Source organism: Lycium ferocissimum, chromosome 6 (genome assembly GCF_029784015.1).
Source record: "Lycium ferocissimum isolate CSIRO_LF1 chromosome 6, AGI_CSIRO_Lferr_CH_V1, whole genome shotgun sequence".
NCBI classification, from domain to species: Eukaryota; Viridiplantae; Streptophyta; class Magnoliopsida; order Solanales; family Solanaceae; genus Lycium; species Lycium ferocissimum.
Window position 1 is genome coordinate 26,822,925 of NC_081347.1, and position 7,898 is coordinate 26,830,822.

Below are 7,898 nucleotides of genomic sequence, written 5' to 3' on the forward strand. Positions count from 1 at the left end.
AATGGTCATTCATGTCATTGCATGGCACATTCTGCGATTGATTCTTGATTTGTGAATTATTTGAGTTGTTGTTTGTGAGTATTTATTTTAAAAGGTTTGGATGGAATCGAGGTTTATAAATTCTCCTGAGCTTTATAATCGAGATATTGAGATCCTGTGACTATCGTTAATGCAAGACTTTCTCATGTGCTAGATGTGTATTTGTGTTTGATTACTTATCTGCTTACTTGTTAGTTGCTTCTTGTTTATATGCGTGAACTAACCATTGTCGGCCTGATACCTACGAGCCTAGTGTTGTGCTCATACTACTCTTGCTACTGCTCATGCAGGTGTAGAATTATTTTCGAGGTGATGTTCGGAGTCTCACGACCGTTTCGAGGCATTCGTCAAAGACGTTTGGGTGAGCTATTGCAACTTGAGTCTCTCCTTAGATTTACATTGTTCTCTATCCTTAAACGAAGTCGTATCCGGTTTAGTCAGTACCTATTCAAATTGTAAACTTCTTAGAAGCTCTTGTATGAGTCTAGACCAGATTTTTGGGAATTTCTTATAATAACAGTATTTATTCCGCATGTTGTATCAAATTAAGGTAGTTATCTGAAGGGTTCGCCCACCAGGGAGGGTTAGTGTGGGTGCCCGCATGATCCATGATTTGGGTCGTGACAACGGGGCAAGATACTTTCTACCTCCAAACTGGGGCTCGGGTCTCTATCCCAAATGCATACCCAACTAGGAAACCATAGGTTCTCCTACGACGAAAACGAGAAGTGTAACATAAATGGTATTTAGTTAATTGTGGGATATGCCTAAGTTTATTTCTTGAAAAAGCTCAGATATTATATAGAGTCATGTATGAACTTGTACATATACGAGAATAAAGGAGTAAAATTGATCTATTTAATAAAAAACATGATCTGTTTTTGGCATACCTAGTATTACGAATCCGCAACTTAAATGACCCACATTTTGGGCCTTTGAAAAAAAAATAACGGCCCAAAAAAAAAAGGAACAATAGTACCTTTTGCGCACAAAATTAGTGCGCAATAGGACTTAACTGTGATAGTCACCGTTAAGTGGCAGATAGGGGATTAATAAAGTGGCCAATCATCTCTTTGCCACCATCGGTCCCCACCTATTTTTTACACTATTTCGGCCATTAACACACAAAACCAAGGTCCCACGTTCCAAAAGTGTCGTTTTCGTGTTATTTTTTAAGTCTAAAGTCAATATTCTCGGTATATGCAAGTTAAGGAACAAGTTTCGTAGCTTGAATTTTGGAATAAAGCATCGTAGAACTCGATTTCAAAAACTCAAAAACAACCTTTAATCTAGGTGTCACAACCCATTTTTACTAAGTCGTGTGGGCACCTACCTTTCCCACCTCGGTAGGTGAACCCTTATCCCAACAATCATAAAAACATAAATAAAGAGGAAGAAGATAGAATAACGTAGGTCTCACGATAATAATATAAGAAAATGCGAAAGTAAATGAAATACACCCCAGTATCTGGGGTAGTCATACAAAAGCATCTAACTAAATACTACAAATCTGAATAATAGTAAAACATCAAAAGTCTCAAAAATCATGTCTCAGGATGGAAATAAAGACATAATAAAAGGAAGAGCCTTCGGGCAACGAACGTCCTCGTGCTCACCCTACAAGAGTCGAATCAACAATCCTCGAATATCAGCCACGAGGAGTAGAGGTCGATCCCACCTGGTACTCTGCATTCATAAAAGAATGCAGCAAGTGCAGGTCAGTACAAACAATTAGTACTGGTAGGTATCATAAGTCGACTAAGAGTAGCTAACGTGTATAAAGACAACAAAGCAAGATAAACACATAGACCAACAAGTACAAGCCAACACGAATCTGTCACGACCCAACCGGAGGGCCATGACGGCCACCCGGAACTAACTCACCGAGCACCCCTCATCATACCTTCACAATCATATCTAGGTGATCCACATGGCTAACTCGCAATTCCTATGCATTAATAATATAGATTCCAACGGGCTAAGGCACTTTTATATCAACATCATCAACTACGCCCATACATATACACAAGCCGACAAGGCTATCAAAATAATATACAAAATATGAGTCGACAAGGCTGAAAGATATCTAGCTATACACAACTATCTACGAGCTTCTACAAAGAGTATGTAACATCATAAAGACGGGACGGGGACCCATGTGTACCCGTATACACACAAAAGAATAATACCAACGGTAGGCTGCAAGGTCAAATGGAGCTTCGCTAGGAAATCTCTGACAAAGCAGCCTAAGGGTCGATTCTGTCTCCCTATCCACCTGCGGGCATGAACGCAGCGTCCATAAACAAAAAAGACGTTAGTACGAACAACGTACTGAGTATGTAAGGCATAAGTAGTAACATGATAAGAAGATAAAAGGATAACATAAGATAGAAGAGCCATTTATACCTCTTAAGACATACATCATACTTACTCACCCTTTCTCTAAAGAAGACCTTCCATACGTATACATATACATATAGTAATATCGTACCCGACCACGTAGGTTCGGTGTCATCCGTACCCGGCCATAACAAGGTTCGGTGTCATCCGTACCCAACTGATCGGTGGTGTGCACGCAATAGATATCGTACCCGGCCATATAGGCTCGGTGTCACAACATAGCTTCATCTTCATGTATATATATGATTACACAAGTACAAGCAACATCATCACTATACCTTTTCTTAAAAGACCAACTATCATAGGACGAGATCAATAGTATCATAAGAGTATCAAGAAAAATGAGCTTTAGCACTTCTAGGAATGGAGTCATCATGGAAGACGTTATGGATTTCACGTATAGGTGCACAATAATGGAATCATGCCTTAAGAAAGAAGGGTTAGCCTTACATACCTTTATGTCTTCTTAACTACCTAACGTTCTCCTCCGAAAGAGAAATCTCATTCAAAGAGGGTTCCAGTAAGGTTAGGTCTCAAACACTCTTAAGTTCAAAGTACAATTCATGAGCTAGCGAAAATTGGGCAGCATTTCCCCTATTTTATCTACTTCTACCAAATTCCAAAACAATCCTCAATCAACAATGACATTATCAACCATACTACAATTAAGAGACTTCATTCAAATTAGGCTTCATTCAATCCCCAAAACTCCTTTTCATAATCACTTATAACAATAATTTCAACACAACCCCATATACACTTGAATATAACACTTTCTCAACATCATTATTACCACCCACAACAAGATTATACTCATAACATGTCACCCAAAATACGGAGCGGCACTTTGGCTGCCTCGGTGCCAAACTAGGCGAAACGAACTACTCTAAATACGAAGAACTACGATAAGGCCTACCTACTACGAGACAATGCTTAACAAGCCACGAAACGTAATACGGTTATATATATATATATATATATATATATATATATATAAATGCGACTATCTCGTACGGGGGGCACACACACACACACCCAAAATATATACACACACGAAGCAAGAGCCGGGGCACGCTATGTATGTTGTACAACAAAAATGAGAGCCGACAAGGCTACATAACATCCAAACTACATACAACTATCTACAGACCTCTAGGGAACACGAGCTATAGAAAGGACAGGACAAGGCCCCGTCATACCCATATATATATGTCAAAATAGCATACCAAAAGGGACCGCAGTTCCTAACCAAGTGGAGCACCCTGATTGCAGCTGAGTGGAAGATGACTATCAAAGACGGTTAATACTCGAATGTTACTGGTATATGAGAACATCCTTTAAAAGGGGGGAATAACAAATTCAATTCTAAGATGAACTACAATATTCCCAAGCTCAAAAGAGGGAAATATACTGGTTTGAAGGAGCCAAAATTCGAGATGAACCGATATATCAAGAATACGCTAAAGAAAAGTGAGAATGGATTAAATGCAAGTACATCATGAGACAAATATGGAAAGGAGAATAAGTTTCGCCAATGCGATATGTTGTATTTCAGACTATGACTCGAATCACTCGCACCGAAGAAATTTTAGGAACATTTAGATATGTGGTAATGTACTCCAAGGGGTAACAGAAGGAGCAAGAAAGGCCGCATGTGACCAGGGATAAGTATAAGGGACAATCGGGACTACTAAAAAGAATTTGTAGCACTAGAAGAGATGAAAGCTTTAAAAGAGGAATATTTATAGGAAGTTCAATAATCTTAAAGGAAAGGAAGATAGGTGCCTATGGATAACGGGACGACGATCTTGCGAGATTAGGGAGTACCTCGTAAGTCATGAAATTCCAAGTTGCCGGTTATATCCATTATGAGAGTGTATGACATAGAGCCATATCGACAATCGCCATGATGAAATGGCCAACAGAATGGTCCAAGGATGACGATAAAGAGCCGAAGAAGAATAGAGGTTAGTATAAGTCTCAATTAGTCACTGGTATAAAAGAGCCAAGGACTTAAGGAGGGAAGCATACTCGTATTGAAAGAAAATTATGATTAAGTAGGATTTTATCTTAGTTCCATGTTCATGAGTTTACTTTGTAATTATGTTAAAATTGAGAAGAGGAAATTGGAGAAAAGGTTCAAATATGAATATGATGATATTGTAAGGAATTAAAGGGTCCGACCAAGGAACTAAAAGGAGATGATATGGTATGTATATAAGGTCGACTAGTACAAGGGATAATCTAAAATAGCACCGAGAAGCAAGCAAGGAAAGGTGCCATAGCGAACAAGAGTTTGTCTACTAGTAGAAAAATAAAGAGCAAGTAAAAAGGATACAACAATTAAGAATATTCGCAAGGTCGGCGGAGAGCCATAGCGATCATGAGCCAAGACCACCTTAATGAGAACAGGACGATAGCTGGATATCAGTTGACCACCGGTTACATACACGAGGACATGAGGATATGAAACTAATGGATGAGTTCAACAGAGAGTTAAGGGAAATGAAAGAAGACTGATGAGCTCATATTATAAGAGTATGAAGATCAGGGCCTAAAGGAGGACAACCATTTCGAGAAATCAATGATAACATCGTCAGCTCGCAAGCTACAATATTCAAGGACGAATGTTTTTAACGGGGGAAGGATGTTACACCCCGTACTTGTGGTGAAGCACTTATCAAATTTGAGCGTAAGTATATTGAACTATGGCTAAGTAAAACAACTTTGGAGTATAAGGGGCAAAGCATTATTAAGTACATTTTATAAGTAAAGGATGCATATAAGGAATTCCGGAAGGTCCTAGATGGAAATTGAGTGGAAGAAGTTGAGTTAATATGACTTTGGAAGAAGATGAGCGCTACTTTGAATGACAAGAATGAGCCAACTTGGAGAAAGAATATCTTTTAGTATATGAGGAGTTTAGAAGTAAAGCAAAAGCCTAAATTGAAGTTCATGAAGTCTAGTTTTCAACGCAACAAACTGCTCGTCGATACAACGTCGGAGTAGAGAATTATAGACGTTACAAGTCAGGCTAGCAGAGCAGAAATGCGCAGCTACAGTGCGTGACACGCGCAGCTACAATGCGTGATACGCGCGCTACAGTACCCGAAAGTTCTAGGTCGGTGCCAACCGACCCTAGAACATTATAAAAGGGGTTTTACCCCTTATTTTTTCATTCAAACACCCCTAAAATCTTCCCTAACCCCCTAGAACATTCTCCCAACTTCCTCCATAGAATTTTAGCCCAAATCAAGTGAAACCCCAGCATTTAGGCTCGGGAAGCGTATAAGGTCTTGTAGTTCTTGTTCTAAACAACGAATCTCGATGAATCAAAGGAGGCCGCCGAAGGTAAATAAGATTTCAAGCCCTACCAATCTTGATTGAGGTAAGGATATTCTTTACTATGGGTATTATGAATTGTACCACGAAAATTTAGTTGTTAAAGCTTCGTAAAGTCTAGTGATTGGTTGAGAAATTGGGGAAATATCGTGTTGGATATTTTATTGAGCATATTGATACTGATGATGATGTTGTTGGTATTGGTGTTTCTATTATTGTTGTTTTGTTGGTATTGTGATTTCGAGCTAGGGATATAAACAGGGGAGATACTGCCCGAATTTCGGTAGATTCTAAAGAGATTTAATTTGAAGGCTTAAGACAATTATATGACAATGAGCCTAACAATAATATGAATAGTTTATATGTAGATTTCGAGACTACGAATGATCTTATGCAGATTGTAAGACCGAAAGTAGGTTGGAGGGTCGAGAAGTAAGCTTCAGGTATGTTAAGGCTGTTGCTTCTTTTCTTGGCATGATTCCATAAATGGTAGGAGCGTAAAGAACCTTATAACTAGAGATTTTTCAGAGTAGAGGTTATCATATTGTGGCATAGTTTTCGAGTGTTATGTTATTCTTTCTGAGGGGCCATATCCCCTCCCTATGTCCTTGAGTTTATAGAGAGACACATGAGACATGTTACAGTATCAGTGTTTTTCAGCATATGCATGATATACATATATATTTTTCTTTAGCCTGGCCACTTGGTTAATGAGACATTTTCTTTAGCCTGGCCACTTGGTCGATGAAGGCAGTTGCACAGCCTCGGGTCGGTGAGACGAATGTCGGGTCGACGGGTCGGATGAGACAGATTGCCTGGCCGACAGGTCAGTGAGAATTTTCAGTTGCCTGGCCACTTGGCCAGTGAGATATATAATAGTATTATATTGCATTTCATATGAGACAGGTCAGGTGAGATTTTCAGGGCATTCTTTGGCCTCCAGATTGTATTATTTTCAGTTCAGTTTCAGTTATTCCATTGCCTTACATACTCAGTACCTGATCCTTAATGGGTATATGTTTTCCTTGTCTAAGTTTCTCTCCCCTTCATGATATCATAACCTTATTTTTCCTCTTTGCTCGTGCTTACATATTTGGTCGCGTTACCGCTATCTAACTTTAATTCCCGAGATAACCCAATCCTAATTCTCTCTGTAGCGCTTGCTACCTCAATTTTGGCATACAACACAATCAATACTTTTAACATGTCGTAAAATCAATCATAAGGGTATACATAATGCGCGATGTAGCCACTCGCGACTTATTTTTTTTTTTTTTTATCACTTTTCAACACCTTTTCTTGCGAGATATCTCGTTGCCATTTGATTTTTGTCCTGAATACGTGGGCTTTAATACATCTCCCCTCTCATTTTGCCCGGCCTACGGACTACCTCGCGATCATTTCAAAATTCTAACTGTAAAGCTCATATGCTCCTAATTTCCCTCGGGATATTCTGGTTTCTCATATTCTTTTTTTTTCCGGTATATCTAGATATGTAGGTCTTCTTAGCATATCTTTCTACGTCCTAACTGTAAATTCTGGCGATATAACTTTACTTAAAAATCTTTACTCGTACTTGCACCCTGTCTTTTTGTCTAATATGATCAACCTCGCATCCTTTACTTTCCTGAAGCAACCGAATCGATCCTTGCAATATTTTATCCTCACTTGTACACCTACTCTCTTCTCTCTTTACACATAACCGACATCGCACCTAATTTCTCGATCGTCAAATAACCTTCACAATACCCTTCTGAAAAGATTGAGGTGAATCCTTCTTATAAGGATTAGCTAGAAATACACCACATATTCCTAAGGTTGATACAATCTCTACTTTCTTCATCAGCCAAGCAACATCACATTTAGAAGTTATATAAACAATCCAGAAGACAATCATAATTGCAATCCAACTTACCTAATCATTTCTCATTCTTGAGTTCAAGGTTATCATTAACACCCGAAGTAACTCGGCCATAATGATTCTCAAAATAGTACCAACTATCAAATACTCAGAATCCCCTTGAAGTCGAATGACTGGTGACCTTTGAATCCCAATGTAAACTCGCATCATATAGGAAAGTATGATAAAACAAGTCTGTGTGTCTGTCATCAACCCG